The 14,623-nt window shown below is 49.8% G+C and overlaps 14 non-coding genes across 14 annotated transcripts; all 14 read right to left on the bottom strand.

Moving 5' to 3' along the window:
- Positions 1 to 176: 176 nt before the first annotated feature.
- On the bottom strand, positions 177 to 249 carry Trnaa-ugc (transfer RNA alanine (anticodon UGC)). The gene has a single exon. It is a non-coding gene; the product is annotated as a tRNA-Ala (tRNA).
- A 1,005-nt stretch (positions 250 to 1,254) lies between these two features.
- Trnaa-agc (transfer RNA alanine (anticodon AGC)) lies at positions 1,255 to 1,327 on the bottom strand. Its single transcript has one exon. It is a non-coding gene; the product is annotated as a tRNA-Ala (tRNA).
- Positions 1,328 to 1,740: 413 nt separating this feature from the next.
- Positions 1,741 to 1,813, bottom strand: Trnaa-ugc (transfer RNA alanine (anticodon UGC)). Its single transcript has one exon. It is a non-coding gene; the product is annotated as a tRNA-Ala (tRNA).
- Positions 1,814 to 2,829: 1,016 nt separating this feature from the next.
- On the bottom strand, positions 2,830 to 2,902 carry Trnaa-agc (transfer RNA alanine (anticodon AGC)). Its single transcript has one exon. It is a non-coding gene; the product is annotated as a tRNA-Ala (tRNA).
- Positions 2,903 to 3,315: 413 nt separating this feature from the next.
- Trnaa-ugc (transfer RNA alanine (anticodon UGC)) lies at positions 3,316 to 3,388 on the bottom strand. The gene has a single exon. It is a non-coding gene; the product is annotated as a tRNA-Ala (tRNA).
- Positions 3,389 to 4,394: 1,006 nt separating this feature from the next.
- Trnat-agu (transfer RNA threonine (anticodon AGU)) lies at positions 4,395 to 4,467 on the bottom strand. The gene has a single exon. It is a non-coding gene; the product is annotated as a tRNA-Thr (tRNA).
- Positions 4,468 to 4,879: 412 nt separating this feature from the next.
- Positions 4,880 to 4,952, bottom strand: Trnaa-ugc (transfer RNA alanine (anticodon UGC)). The gene has a single exon. It is a non-coding gene; the product is annotated as a tRNA-Ala (tRNA).
- A 1,492-nt stretch (positions 4,953 to 6,444) lies between these two features.
- Positions 6,445 to 6,517, bottom strand: Trnaa-ugc (transfer RNA alanine (anticodon UGC)). Its single transcript has one exon. It is a non-coding gene; the product is annotated as a tRNA-Ala (tRNA).
- Positions 6,518 to 8,009: 1,492 nt separating this feature from the next.
- Positions 8,010 to 8,082, bottom strand: Trnaa-ugc (transfer RNA alanine (anticodon UGC)). Its single transcript has one exon. It is a non-coding gene; the product is annotated as a tRNA-Ala (tRNA).
- Positions 8,083 to 9,574: 1,492 nt separating this feature from the next.
- On the bottom strand, positions 9,575 to 9,647 carry Trnaa-ugc (transfer RNA alanine (anticodon UGC)). The gene has a single exon. It is a non-coding gene; the product is annotated as a tRNA-Ala (tRNA).
- A 1,006-nt stretch (positions 9,648 to 10,653) lies between these two features.
- Positions 10,654 to 10,726, bottom strand: Trnaa-ggc (transfer RNA alanine (anticodon GGC)). The gene has a single exon. It is a non-coding gene; the product is annotated as a tRNA-Ala (tRNA).
- A 972-nt stretch (positions 10,727 to 11,698) lies between these two features.
- On the bottom strand, positions 11,699 to 11,773 carry Trnav-aac (transfer RNA valine (anticodon AAC)). The gene has a single exon. It is a non-coding gene; the product is annotated as a tRNA-Val (tRNA).
- A 1,489-nt stretch (positions 11,774 to 13,262) lies between these two features.
- Trnaa-agc (transfer RNA alanine (anticodon AGC)) lies at positions 13,263 to 13,335 on the bottom strand. The gene has a single exon. It is a non-coding gene; the product is annotated as a tRNA-Ala (tRNA).
- A 413-nt stretch (positions 13,336 to 13,748) lies between these two features.
- Positions 13,749 to 13,821, bottom strand: Trnaa-ugc (transfer RNA alanine (anticodon UGC)). The gene has a single exon. It is a non-coding gene; the product is annotated as a tRNA-Ala (tRNA).
- Between the last annotated feature and the right edge of the window lie 802 nt (positions 13,822 to 14,623).

The raw sequence follows: 14,623 nt of genomic DNA, 5'->3' as shown, positions 1-14,623 counted from the left end.
GTTAAGCCGTGATACCTAAGACAGACCTGCACTCGATGACAGCCGGTCCCCACACATACATCTTGCTCTCCTTACGTCAGTATGCATCATACAAGTCTGTGACGCTGGCTTTGCCACATCTTGCGTGCTTTTAGGTTCACCGCGATCAACACTTGGCATCCACTGACCACAAAACATGGAGGCGCCGGGGCTTGAACCCGGGACCTTTCACATGCAAAGCGAACGCTCTACCAACTGAGCTGCGCCCCCATCCGCGACCAAACTGCGCTATTCTCCATTCCTTGAGGCTCTGATGTGCACGGACACGATGCTTGGTTGGTTTGTAGCGCTGAAGGGACCAGAGTACAAAGGCGCGGACACGTTCATATACACAAGAGTTCCAAGTAGTTTCGATGCTCTGGTATTACGAATGCAAATTCCGTCTGTTTTTAACGTCTTAAATTGAAAGGGGGGTCACAAATTGCTCCGTTTTCACTCCTTGTCGACAATCACACAGCACCTGAGGTAACAAGCACATCTCGAGCCCCATTCTGCACTCCACTGTTCATGCAAACTCAGTGCCTCGCTCTTTGCTACTGTGTACCACTCTTGTCGTCCAACTGCAAAACACTGGGCCACAACAAGTTTCCACGTCTCCATTGCACTGCGCAAACTACGAAACGCTCCCCAAACATGGCACTCGCCATGCAGCCGACTTTTACGACTTTACACGACGCTCACGCTAGTGACAGCCTCATTTATAGTTCGACGTCGCCCCAAAGCGAATGAGCACATTTCGCCTACGGCTTAGGCCGCCCTCCTAGTGTGGCTGCTCGGTGTCTGCAGGCAGCGAGGGGCTGCAAGCTTCCTGCGTTCGCACCTATGTCACCTGTGCTTGCTTGTCAGAGACAGACTATCGCAAAACATACAAATCACTCCATGAATTGATTGCTACGGCATCTGTTATCAGAAGTCACAACTAGCAACACCAGTAGCAGCCGACTGCACGCAAAGAATAGGAATGTGCAGTGGGATTTACGTGAACCCGGCGTAAGGCAGATCTTTCCGACGTAGGCTTAAGAATCTTATGGGAACACTTGTACTGTTTGTAAATTAAGTGTAGGAGTTGGAGGAGGGTGCTTCCTGCGCACGAATAACAGCACGCTTGCCAATTGTGGATGCTAATCGTTCTCTTGTATCTGCCTAGACACATCTGCTGGCTGTGAATTACTCCACTTGCATGGCAAGGTGCGCATGTAGGTGTGTTAAAAATTCTGGAGGCGCTGGGTATCGATCCCAGTACCTCTCGCATGCTAAGCGAGCGCTCTACCATCTGAGCTACGCCCCCTCCATGATAAATTGTGCTACATACAGCAATATCAATGTCACAGACGCTTGCACTCCCATTATTCCGCAGACAAACACTACTCTCTATGTATCTGTGAGGGTGTCTTTCAGGTTTCGTGCATTCTGTATTGAATCGTAGTTGGCCACAATGGAAGTGGCACGCATCACGTCGAAAATAGAATTCGGACACCGCTCTGAGTAAGACGAACGTGTTGTCCACTCTCTAGACTTCAATGACGTTAAGCCGTGATACCTAAGACAGACCTGCACTCGATGACAGCCGGTCCCCACACATACATCTTGCTCTCCTTACGTCAGTATGCATCATACAAGTCTGTGACGCTGGCTTTGCCACATCTTGCGTGCTTTTAGGTTCGCCGCGATCAACACTTGGCATCCACTGACCACAAAACATGGAGGCGCCGGGGCTTGAACCCGGGACCTTTCACATGCAAAGCGAACGCTCTACCAACTGAGCTGCGCCCCCATCCGCGACCAAACTGCGCTATTCTCCATTCCTTGAGGCTCTGATGTGCACGGACACGATGCTTGGTTGGTTTGTAGCGCTGAAGGGACCAGAGTACAAAGGCGCGGACACGTTCATATACACAAGAGTTCCAAGTAGTTTCGATGCTCTGGTATTACGAATGCAAATTCCGTCTGTTTTTAACGTCTTAAATTGAAAGGGGGTCACAAATTGCTCCGTTTTCACTCCTTGTCGACAATCACACAGCACCTGAGGTAACAAGCACATCTCGAGCCCCATTCTGCACTCCACTGTTCATGCAAACTCAGTGCCTCGCTCTTTGCTACTGTGTACCACTCTTGTCGTCCAACTGCAAAACACTGGGCCACAACAAGTTTCCACGTCTCCATTGCACTGCGCAAACTACAAAACGCTCCCCAAACATGGCACTCGCCCATGCAGCCGACTTTTACGACTTTACACGACGCTCACGCAACGCTCACGCTAGTGACAGCCTCATTTATAGTTCGACGTCGCCCCAAAGCGAATGAGCACATTTCGCCTACGGCTTAGGCCGCCCTCCTAGTGTGGCTGCTCGGTGTCTGCAGGCAGCGAGGGGCTGCAAGCTTCCTGCGTTCGCACCTATGTCACCTGTGCTTGCTTGTCAGAGACAGACTATCGCAAAACATACAAATCACTCCATGAATTGATTGCTACGGCATCTGTTATCAGAAGTCACAACTAGCAACACCAGTAGCAGCCGACTGCACGCAAAGAATAGGAATGTGCAGTGGGATTTACGTGAACCCGGCGTAAGGCAGATCTTTCCGACGTAGGCTTAAGAATCTTATGGGAACACTTGTACTGTTTGTAAATTAAGTGTAGGAGTTGGAGGAGGGTGCTTCCTGCGCACGAATAACAGCACGCTTGCCAATTGTGAATGCTAATCGTTCTCTTGTATCTGCCTAGACACATCTGCTGGCTGTGAATTACTCCACTTGCATGGCAAGGTGCGCATGTAGGTGTGTTAAAAATTCTGGAGGCGCTGGGTATCGATCCCAGTACCTCTCGCATGCTAAGCGAGCGCTCTACCATCTGAGCTACGCCCCCTCCATGATAAATTGTGCTACATACAGCAATATCAATGTCACAGACGCTTGCACTCCCATTATTCCGCAGACGAACACTACTCTCTATGTATCTGTGAGGGTGTCTTTCAGGTTTCGTGCATTCTGTATTGAATCGTAGTTGGCCACAATGGAAGTGGCACGCATCACGTCGAAAATAGAATTCCGACACCGCTCTGAGTAAGACGAACGTGTTGTCCACTCTCTAGACTTCAATAACGTTAAGCCGTGATACCTAAGACAGACCTGCACTCGATGACAGCCGGTCCCCACACATACATCTTGCTCTCCTTACGTCAGTATGCATCATACAAGTCTGTGACGCTGGCTTTGCAACATCTTGCGTGCCTTTAGGTTCGCCGCGATCAACACTTGGCATCCACTGACCACAAAACATGGAGGCGCCGGGGCTTGAACCCGGGACCTTTCACATGCAAAGCGAACGCTCTACCAACTGAGCTACGCCCCCATCCGCGACCAAACTGCGCTATTCTCCATTCCTTGCGAATCTGATGTGCACGGACACGATGCTTGGTTGGTTTGTATCGCTGAAGGGACCAGAGTACAAAGGCGCGGACACGTTCATATACACAAGAGTTCCAAGTAGTTTCGATGCTCTGGTATTACGAATGCAAATTCCGTCTGTTTTTAACGTCTTAAATTGAAAGGGGGGTCACAAATTGCTCCGTTTTCACTCCTTGTCGACAATCACACAGCACCTTAGGTAACAAGCACATCTCGAGCCCCATTCTGCACTCCACTGTTCATGCAAACTCAGTGCCTCGCTCTTTGCTACTGTGTACCACTCTTGTCGTCCAACTGCAAAACACTGGGCCACAACAAGTTTCCACGTCTCCATTGCACTGCGCAAACTACGAAACGCTCCCCAAACATGGCACTCGCCCATGCAGCCGACTTTTACGACTTTACACGACGCTCAAGCTAGTGACAGCCTCATTTATAGTTCGACGTCGCCCCAAAGCGAATGAGCACATTTCGCCTACGGCTTAGGCCGCCCTCCTAGTGTGGCTGCTCGGTGTCTGCAGGCAGCGAGGGGCTGCAAGCTTCCTGCGTTCGCACCTATGTCACCTGTGCTTGCTTGTCAGAGACAGACTATCGCAAAACATACAAATCACTCCATGAATTGATTGCTACGGCATCTGTTATCAGAAGTCACAACTAGCAACACCAGTAGCAGCCGACTGCACGCAAAGAATAGGAATGTGCAGTGGGATTTACGTGAACCCGGCGTAAGGCAGATCTTTCCGACGTAGGCTTAAGAATCTTATGGGAACACTTGTACTGTTTGTAAATTAAGTGTAGGAGTTGGAGGAGGGTGCTTCCTGCGCACGAATAACAGCACGCTTGCCAATTGTGGATGCTAATCGTTCTCTTGTATCTGCCTAGACACATCTGCTGGCTGTGAATTACTCCACTTGCATGGCAAGGTGCGCATGTAGGTGTGTTAAAAATTCTGGAGGCGCTGGGTATCGATCCCAGTACCTCTCGCATACTAAGCGAGCGCTCTACCATCTGAGCTACGTCCCCTCCATGATTAATAGTGCTACATACAGCAATATCAATGTCACAGACGCTTGCACTCCCATTATTCCGCAGACAAACACTACTCTCTATGTATCTGTGAGGGTGTCTTTCAGGTTTCGTGCATTCTGTATTGAATCGTAGTTGGCCACAATGGAAGTGGCACGCATCACGTCGAAAATAGAATTCGGACACCGCTCTGAGTAAGACGAACGTGTTGTCCACTCTCTAGACTTCAATGACGTTAAGCCGTGATACCTAAGACAGACCTGCACTCGATGACAGCCGGTCCCCACACATACATCTTGCTCTCCTTACGTCAGTATGCATCATACAAGTCTGTGACGCTGGCTTTGCAACATCTTGCGTGCCTTTAGGTTCGCCGCGATCAACACTTGGCATCACTGACCACAAAACATGGAGGCGCCGGGGCTTGAACCCGGTACCTTTAACATGCAAAGCGAACGCTCTACCAACTGAGCTACGCCCGCATCCGCGACCAAACTGCGCTATTCTCCATTCCTTGCGACTCTGATGTGCACGGACACGATGCTTGGTTGGTTTGTAGCGCTGAAGGGACCAGAGTACAAAGGCGCGGACACGTTCATATACACAAGAGTTCCAAGTAGTTTCGATGCTCTGGTATTACGAATGCAAATTCCGTCTGTTTTTAACGTCTTAAATTGAAAGGGGGGTCACAAATTGCTCCGTTTTCACTCCTTGTCGACAATCACACAGCACCTGAGGTAACAAGCACATCTCGAGCCCCATTCTGCACTCCACTGTTCATGCAAACTCAGTGCTTCGCTCTTTGCTACTGTGTACCACTCTTGTCGTCCAACTGCAAAACACTGGGCCACAACAAGTTTCCACGTCTCCATTGCACTGCGCAAACTACGAAACGCTCCCCCAACATGGCACTAGCCCATGCAGCCGACTTTTACGACTTCACGCAACGCTCACGCTAGTGACAGCCTCATTTATAGTTCGACGTCGCCCCAAAGCGAATGAGCACATTTCGCCTACGGCTTAGGCCGCCCTCCTAGTGTGGCTGCTCGGTGTCTGCAGGCAGCGAGGGGCTGCAAGCTTCCTGCGTTCGCACCTATGTCACCTGTGCTTGCTTGTCAGAGACAGACTATCGCAAAGCATACAAATCACTCCATGAATTGATTGCTACGGCATCTGTTATCAGAAGTCACAACTAGCAACACCAGTAGCAGCCGACTGCACGCAAAGAATAGGAATGTGCAGTGGGATTTACGTGAACCCGGCGTAAGGCAGATCTTTCCGACGTAGGCTTAAGAATCATATGCGAACACTTGTACTGTTTGTAAATTAAGTGTAGGAGTTGGAGGAGGGTGCTTTCTGCGCACGAATAACAGCACGCTTGCCAATTGTGGATGCTAATCGTTCTCTTGTATCTGCCTAGACACATCTGCTGGCTGTGAATTACTCCACTTGCATGGCAAGGTGCGCATGTAGGTATGTTAAAAATTCTGGAGGCGCTGGGTATCGATAACAGTACCTCTCGCATGCTAAGCGAGCGCTCTACCATCTGAGTTACGCCCCCTCCAAGATAAATTGTGCTACATACAGCAATATCAATGTCACAGACGCTTGCACTCCCATTATTCCGCAGACAAACACTACTCTCTATGTATCTGTGAGGGTGTCTTTCAGGTTTCGTGCATTCTGTATTGAATCGTAGTTGGCCACAATCGAAGTGGCACGCATCACGTCGAAAATAGAATTCGGACACCGCTCTGAGTAAGACGAACGTGTTGTCCACTCTCTAGACTTCAATGACGTTAAGCCGTGATACCTAAGACAGACCTGCACTCGATGACAGCCGGTCCCCACACATACATCTTGCTCTCCTTACGTCAGTATGCATCATACAAGTCTGTGACGCTGGCTTTGCAACATCTTGCGTGCCTTTAGGTTCGCCGCGATCAACACTTGGCATCCACTGACCACAAAACATGGAGGCGCCGGGGCTTGAACCCGGTAACTTTAACATGCAAAGCGAACGCTCTACCAACTGAGCTACGCCCCCATCCGCGACCAAACTGCGCTATTCTCCATTCCTTGCGACTCTGATGTGCACGGACACGATGCTTGGTTGGTTTGTAGCGCTGAAGGGACCAGAGTACAAAGGCGCGGACACGTTCATATACACAAGAGTTCCAAGTAGTTTCGATGCTCTGGTATTACGAATGCAAATTCCGTCTGTTTTTAACGTCTTAAATTGAAAGGGGGGTCACAAATTGCTCCGTTTTCACTCCTTGTCGACAATCACACAGCACCTGAGGTAACAAGCACATCTCGAGCCACATTCTGCACTCCACTGTTCATGCAAACTCAGTGCCTCGCTCTTTGCTACTGTGTACCACTCTTGTCGTCCAACTGCAAAACACTGGGCCACAACAAGTTTCCACGTCTCCATTGCACTGCGCAAACTACGAAACGCTCCCCAAACATGGCACTAGCCCATGCAGCCGACTTTTACGACTTCACGCAACGCTCACGCTAGTGACAGCCTCATTTATAGTTCGACGTCGCCCCAAAGCGAATGAGCACATTTCGCCTACGGCTTAGGCCGCCCTCCTAGTGTGGCTGCTCGGTGTCTGCAGGCAGCGAGGGGCTGCAAGCTTCCTGCGTTCGCACCTATGTCACCTGTGCTTGCTTGTCAGAGACAGACTATCGCAAAGCATACAAATCACTCCATGAATTGATTGCTACGGCATCTGTTATCAGAAGTCACAACTAGCAACACCAGTAGCAGCCGACTGCACGCAAAGAATAGGAATGTGCAGTGGGATTTACGTGAACCCGGCGTAAGGCAGATCTTTCCGACGTAGGCTTAAGAATCATATGCGAACACTTGTACTGTTTGTAAATTAAGTGTAGGAGTTGGAGGAGGGTGCTTTCTGCGCACGAATAACAGCACGCTTGCCAATTGTGGATGCTAATCGATCTCTTGTATCTGCCTAGACACATCTGCTGGCTGTGAATTACTCCACTTGCATGGCAAGGTGCGCATGTAGGTGTGTTAAAAATTCTGGAGGCGCTGGGTATCGATAACAGTACCTCTCGCATGCTAAGCGAGCGCTCTACCATCTGAGTTACGCACCCTCCAAGATAAATTGTGCTACATACAGCAATATCAATGTCACAGACGCTTGCACTCCCATTATTCCGCAGACAAACACTACTCTCTATGTATCTGTGAGGGTGTCTTTCAGGTTTCGTGCATTCTGTATTGAATCGTAGTTGGCCACAATCGAAGTGGCACGCATCACGTCGAAAATAGAATTCGGACACCGCTCTGAGTAAGACGAACGTGTTGTCCACTCTCTAGACTTCAATGACGTTAAGCCGTGATACCTAAGACAGACCTGCACTCGATGACAGCCGGTCCCCACACATACATCTTGCTCTCCTTACGTCAGTATGCATCATACAAGTCTGTGACGCTGGCTTTGCAACATCTTGCGTGCCTTTAGGTTCGCCGCGATCAACACTTGGCATCCACTGACCACAAAACATGGAGGCGCCGGGGCTTGAACCCGGTAACTTTAACATGCAAAGCGAACGCTCTACCAACTGAGCTACGCCCCCATCCGCGACCAAACTGCGCTATTCTCCATTCCTTGCGACTCTGATGTGCACGGACACGATGCTTGGTTGGTTTGTAGCGCTGAAGGGACCAGAGTACAAAGGCGCGGACACGTTCATATACACAAGAGTTCCAAGTAGTTTCGATGCTCTGGTATTACCAATGCAAATTCCGTCTGTTTTTAACGTCTTAAATTGAAAGGGGGGTCACAAATTGCTCCGTTTTCACTCCTTGTCGACAATCACACAGCACCTGAGGTAACAAGCACATCTCGAGCCACATTCTGCACTCCACTGTTCATGCAAACTCAGTGCCTCGCTCTTTGCTACTGTGTACCACTCTTGTCGTCCAACTGCAAAACACTGGGCCACAACAAGTTTCCACGTCTCCATTGCACTGCGCAAACTACGAAACGCTCCCCGAACATGGCACTCGCCCATGCAGCCGACTTTTACGACTTTACACGACGCTCACGCTAGTGACAGCCTCATTTATAGTTCGACGTCGCTCCAAAGCGAATGAGCACATTTCGCCTACGGCTTAGGCCGCCCTCCTGGTGTGGCTGCTCGGTGTCTGCAGGCAGCGAGGGGCTGCAAGCTTCCTGCGTTCGCACCTATGTCACCTGTGCTTGCTTGTCAGAGACAGACTATCGCAAAACATACAAATCACTCCATGAATTGATTGCTACGGCATCTGTTATCAGAAGTCACAACTAGCAACACCAGTAGCAGCCGACTGCACGCAAAGAATAGGAATGTGCAGTGGGATTTACGTGAACCCGGCGTAAGGCAGATCTTTCCGACGTAGGCTTAAGAATCATATGCGAACACTTGTACTGTTTGTAAATTAAGTGTAGGAGTTGGAGGAGGGTGCTTCCTGCGCACGAATAACAGCACGTTTGCCATTTGTGGATGCTAATCGTTCTCTTGTATCTGCCTAGACACATCTGCTGGCTGTGAATTACTCCACTTGCATGGCAAGGTGCGCATGTAGGTGTGTTAAAAATTCTGGAGGCGCTGTGTATCGATAACAGTACCTCTCGCATGCTAAGCGAGCGCTCTACCATCTGAGTTACGCCCCCTCCATGATAAATTGTGCTACATACAGCAATATCAATGTCACAGACGCTTGCACTCCCATTATTCCGCAGACAAACACTACTCTCTATGTATCTGTGAGGGTGTCTTTCAGGTTTCGTGCATTCTGTATTGAATCGTAGTTGGCCACAATGGAAGTGGCGCGCATCACGTCGAAAATAGAATTCGGACACCGCTCTGAGTAAGGCGAACGTGTTGTCCACTCTCTAGACTTCAATGACGTTAAGCCGTGATACCTAAGACAGACCTGCACTCGATGACAGCCGGTCCCCACACATACATCTTGCTCTCCTTACGTCAGTATGCATCATACAAGTCTGTGACGCTGGCTTTGCAACATCTTGCGTGCCTTTAGGTTCGCCGCGATCAACACTTGGCATCCACTGACCACAAAACATGGAGGCGAAGGGGCTTGAACCCGAGACCTTTCACATGCAAAGCGAACGCTCTACCAACTGAGCTACGCCCCCATCCGCGACCAAACTGCGCTATTCTCCATTCCTTGCGACTCTGATGTGCACGGACACGATGCTTGGTTGGTTTGTAGCGCTGAAGGGACCAGAGTACAAAGGCGCGGACACGTTCATATACACAAGAGTTCCAAGTAGTTTCGATGCTCTGGTATTAAGAATGCAAATTCCGTCTGTTTTTAACGTCTTAAATTGAAAGGGGGGTCACAAATTGCTCCGTTTTCACTCCTTGTCGACAATCACACAGCACCTTAGGTAACAAGCACATCTCGAGCCCCATTCTGCACTCCACTGTTCATGCAAACTCAGTGCCTCGCTCTTTGCTACTGTGTACCACTCTTGTCGTCCAACTGCAAAACACTGGGCCACAACAAGTTTCCACGTCTCCATTGCACTGCGCAAACTACGAAACGCTCTCCGAACATGGCACTCGCCCATGCAGCCGACTTTTACGACTTTACACGACGCTCACGCTAGTGACAGCCTCATTTATAGTTCGACGTCGCCCCAAAGCGAATGAGCACATTTCGCCTACGGCTTAGGCCGCCCTCCTAGTGTGGCTGCTCGGTGTCTGCAGGCAGCGAGGGGCTGCAAGCTTCCTGCGTTCGCACCTATGTCACCTGTGCTTGCTTGTCAGAGACAGACTATCGCAAAACATACAAATCACTCCATGAATTGATTGCTACGGCATCTGTTATCAGAAGTCACAACTAGCAACACCAGTAGCAGCCGACTGCACGCAAAGAATAGGAATGTGCAGTGGGATTTACGTGAACCCGGCGTAAGGCAGATCTTTCCGACGTAGGCTTAAGAATCTTATGGGAACACTTGTACTGTTTGTAAATGAAGTGTAGGAGTTGGAGGAGGGTGCTTCCTGCGCACGAATAACAGCACGCTTGCCAATTGTGGATGCTAATCGTTCTCTTGTATCTGCCTAGACACATCTGCTGGCTGTGAATAACTCCACTTGCATGGCAAGGTGCGCATGTATGTGTGTTAAAAATTCTGGAGGCGCTGGGTATCGATCCCAGTACCTCTCGCATGCCAAGCGAGCGCTCTACCATCTGAGCTACGCCCCCTCCATTATAAATTTTGCTACATACAGCAATATCAATGTCACAGACGCTTGCACTCCCATTATTCCGCAGACAAACACTACTCTCTATGTATCTGTTCCAAGTAGTTTCGATGCTCTGGTATTACGAATGCAAATTCCGTCTGTTTTTAACGTCTTAAATTGAAAGGGGGGTCACAAATTGCTCCGTTTTCACTCCTTGTCGACAATCACACAGCACCTCAGGTAACAAGCACATCTCGAGCCCCATTCTGCACTCCACTGTTCATGCAAACTTAGTGCCTCGCTCTTTGCTACTGTGTACCACTCTTGTCGTCCAACTGCAAAACACTGGGCCATAACAAGTTTCCACGTCTCCATTGCACTGCGCAAACTACGACACGCACCCCAAACATGGCACTCGCCCATGCAGCCGACTTTTACGACTTTACACGACGCTCACGCTAGTGACAGCCTCATTTATAGTTCGACGTCGCCCCAAAGCGAATGAGCACATTTCGCCTACGGCTTAGGCCGCCCTCCTAGTGTGGTTGCTCGGTGTCTGCAGGCAGCGAGGGGCTGCAAGCTTCCTGCGTTCGCACCTATGTCACCTGTGCTTGCTTGTCAGAGACAGACTATCGCAAAACATACAAATCACTCCATGAATTGATTGCTACGGCATCTGTTATCAGAAGTCACAACTAGCAACACCAGTAGCAGCCGACTGCACGCAAAGAATAGGAATGTGCAGTGGGATTTACGTGAACCCGGCGTAAGGCAGATCTTTCCGACGTAGGCTTAAGAATCTTATGGGAACACTTGTACTGTTTGTAAATTAAGTGTAGAAGTTGGAGGAGGGTGCTTCCTGCGCACGAATAACAGCACGCTTGCCAATTGTGGATGCTAATCGTTCTCTTGTATCTGCCTAGACACATCTGCTGGCTGTGAATTACTCCACTTGCATGGCAAGCTGCGCATGTAGGTGTGTTACAAATTCTGGAGGCGCTGGGAATCGATCCCAGTACCTCTCGCATGTTAAGCGAGCGCTCTACCATCTGAGCTACGCCCCTCCATGATAAATTGTGCTACATACAGCAATATCAATGTCACAGACGCTTGCACTCCCATTATTCCGCAGACAAACACTACTCTCTATGTATCTGTGAGGGTGTCTTTCAGGTTTCGTGCATTCTGTATTGAATCGTAGTTGGCCACAATGGAAGTGGCACGCATCACGTCGAAAATAGAATTCGGACACCGCTCTGAGTAAGACGAACGTGTTGTCCACTCTCTAGACTTCAATGACGTTAAGCCGTGATACCTAAGACAGACCTGCACTCGATGACAGCCGGTCCCCACACATACATCTTGCTCTCCTTACGTCAGTATGCATCATACAAGTCTGTGACGCTGGCTTTGCAACATCTTGCGTGCCTTTAGGTTCGCTGCGATCAACACTTGGCATCCACTGACCACAAAACATGGAGGCGCTGGGGCTTGAACCCGGTAACTTTAACATGCAAAGCGAACGCTCTACCAACTGAGCTACGCCCCCATCCGCAACCAAACTGCGCTATTCTCCATTCCTTGCGACTCTGATGTGCACGGACACGATGCTTGGTTGGTTTGTAGCGCTGAAGGGACCAGAGTACAAAGGCGCGGACACGTTCATATACACAAGAGTTCCAAGTAGTTTCGATGCTCTGGTATTACGAATGCAAATTCCGTCTGTTTTTAACGTCTTAAATTGAAAGGGGGGTCACAAATTTCTCCGTTTTCACTCCTTGTCGACAATCACACAGCACCTTAGGTAACAAGCACATCTCGAGCCCCATTCTGCACTCCACTGTTCATGCAAACTCAGTGCCTCGCTCTTTGCTACTGTGTACCACTCTCGTCGTCCAACTGCAAAACACTGGGCCACAACAAGTTTCCACGTCTCCATTGCACTGCGCAAACTACGAAACGCTCCCCGAACATGGCACTCGCCCATGCAGCCGACTTTTACGACTTTACACGACGCTCACGCTAGTGACAGCCTCATTTATAGTTCGACGTCGCCCCAAAGCGAATGAGCACATTTCGCCTACGGCTTAGGCCGCCCTCCTAGTGTGGCTGCTCGGTGTCTGCAGGCAGCGAGGGGCTGCAAGCTTCCTGAGTTCGCACCTATGTCACCTGTGCTTGCTTGTCAGAGACAGACTATCGCAAAACATACAAATCACTCCATGAATTGATTGCTACGGCATCTGTTATCAGAAGTCACAACTAGCAACACCAGTAGCAGCCGACTGCACGCAAAGAATAGGAATGTGCAGTGGGATTTACGTGAACCCGGCGTAAGGCAGATCTTTCCGACGTAGGCTTAAGAATCTTATGGGAACACTTGTACTGTTTGTAAATTAAGTGTAGGAGTTGGAGGAGGGCGCTTCCTGCGCACGAATAACAGCACGCTTGCCAATTGTGGATGCTAATCGTTCTCTTGTATCTGCCTAGACACTTCTGCTGGCTGTGAATTACTCCACTTGCATGGCAAGGTGCGCATGTAGGTGTGTTAAAAATTCTGGAGGCGCTGGGTATCGATCCCAGTACCTCTCGCATGCTAAGCGAGCGCTCTACCATCTGAGCTACGCCCCCTCCATGATAAATTGTGCTACATACAGCAATATCAATGTCACAGACGCTTGTACTCCCATTATTCCGCAGACAAACACTACTCTCTATGTATCTGTGAGGGTGTCTTTCAGGTTTCGTGCATTCTGTATTGAATCGTAGTTGGCCACAATGGAAGTGGCACGCATCACGTCGAAAATAGAATTCGGACACCGCTCTGAGTAAGACGAACGTGTTGTCCACTCTCTAGACTTCAATGACGTTAAGCCGTGATACCTAAGACAGACCTGCACTCGATGACAGCCGGTCCCCACACATACATCTTGCTCTCCTTACGTCAGTATGCATCATACAAGTCTGTGACGCTGGCTTTGCAACATCTTGCGTGCCTTTAGGTTCGCCGCGATCAACACTTGGCATCCACTGACCACAAAACATGGAGGCGCCGGGGCTTGAACCCGGTACATTCAACATGCAAAGCGAACGCTCTACCAACTGAGCTACGCCCCCATCCGCGACCAAACTGCGCTATTCTCCATTCCTTGCGACTCTGATGTGCATGGACACGATGCTAGGTTGGTTTGTAGCGCTGAAGGGACCAGAGTACAAAGGCGCGGACACGTTCATATACACAAGAGTTCCAAGTAGTTTCGATGCTCTGGTATTACGAATGCAAATTCCGTCTGTTTTTAACGTCTTAAATTGAAAGGGGGGTCACAAATTGCTCCGTTTTCACTCCTTGTCGACAATCACACAGCACCTTAGGTAACAAGCACATCTCGAGCCCCATTCTGCACTCCACTGTTCATGCAAACTCAGTGCCTCGCTCTTTGCTACTGTGTACCACTCTTGTCGTCCAACTGCAAAACACTGGGCCACAACAAGTTTCCACGTCTCCATTGCACTGCGCAAACTACGAAACGCTCCCCGAACATGGCACTCGCCCATGCAGCCGACTTTTACGACTTTACACGACGCTCACGCTAGTGACAGCCTCATTTATAGTTCGACGTCGCCCCAAAGCGAATGAGCACATTTCGCCTACGGCTTAGGCCGCCCTCCTAGTGTGGTTGCTCGGTGTCTGCAGGCAGCGAGGGGCTGCAAGCTTCCTGCGTTCGCACCTATGTCACCTGTGCTTGCTTGTCAGAGACAGACTATCGCAAAGCATACAAATCACTCCATGAATTGATTGCTACGGCATCTGTTATCAGAAGTCACAACTAGCAACACCAGTAGCAGCCGACTGCACGCAAAGAATAGGAATGTGCAGTGGGATTTACGTGAACCCGGCGTAAGGCAGAGCTTTCCGACG

Source organism: Schistocerca gregaria, chromosome 6 (assembly GCF_023897955.1).
Source record: "Schistocerca gregaria isolate iqSchGreg1 chromosome 6, iqSchGreg1.2, whole genome shotgun sequence".
In the NCBI taxonomy this organism is placed as follows: domain Eukaryota; kingdom Metazoa; phylum Arthropoda; class Insecta; order Orthoptera; family Acrididae; genus Schistocerca; species Schistocerca gregaria.
Note: the sequence above shows the minus strand (reverse complement) of the source record. Positions and strands in the feature narration are given on the sequence as shown.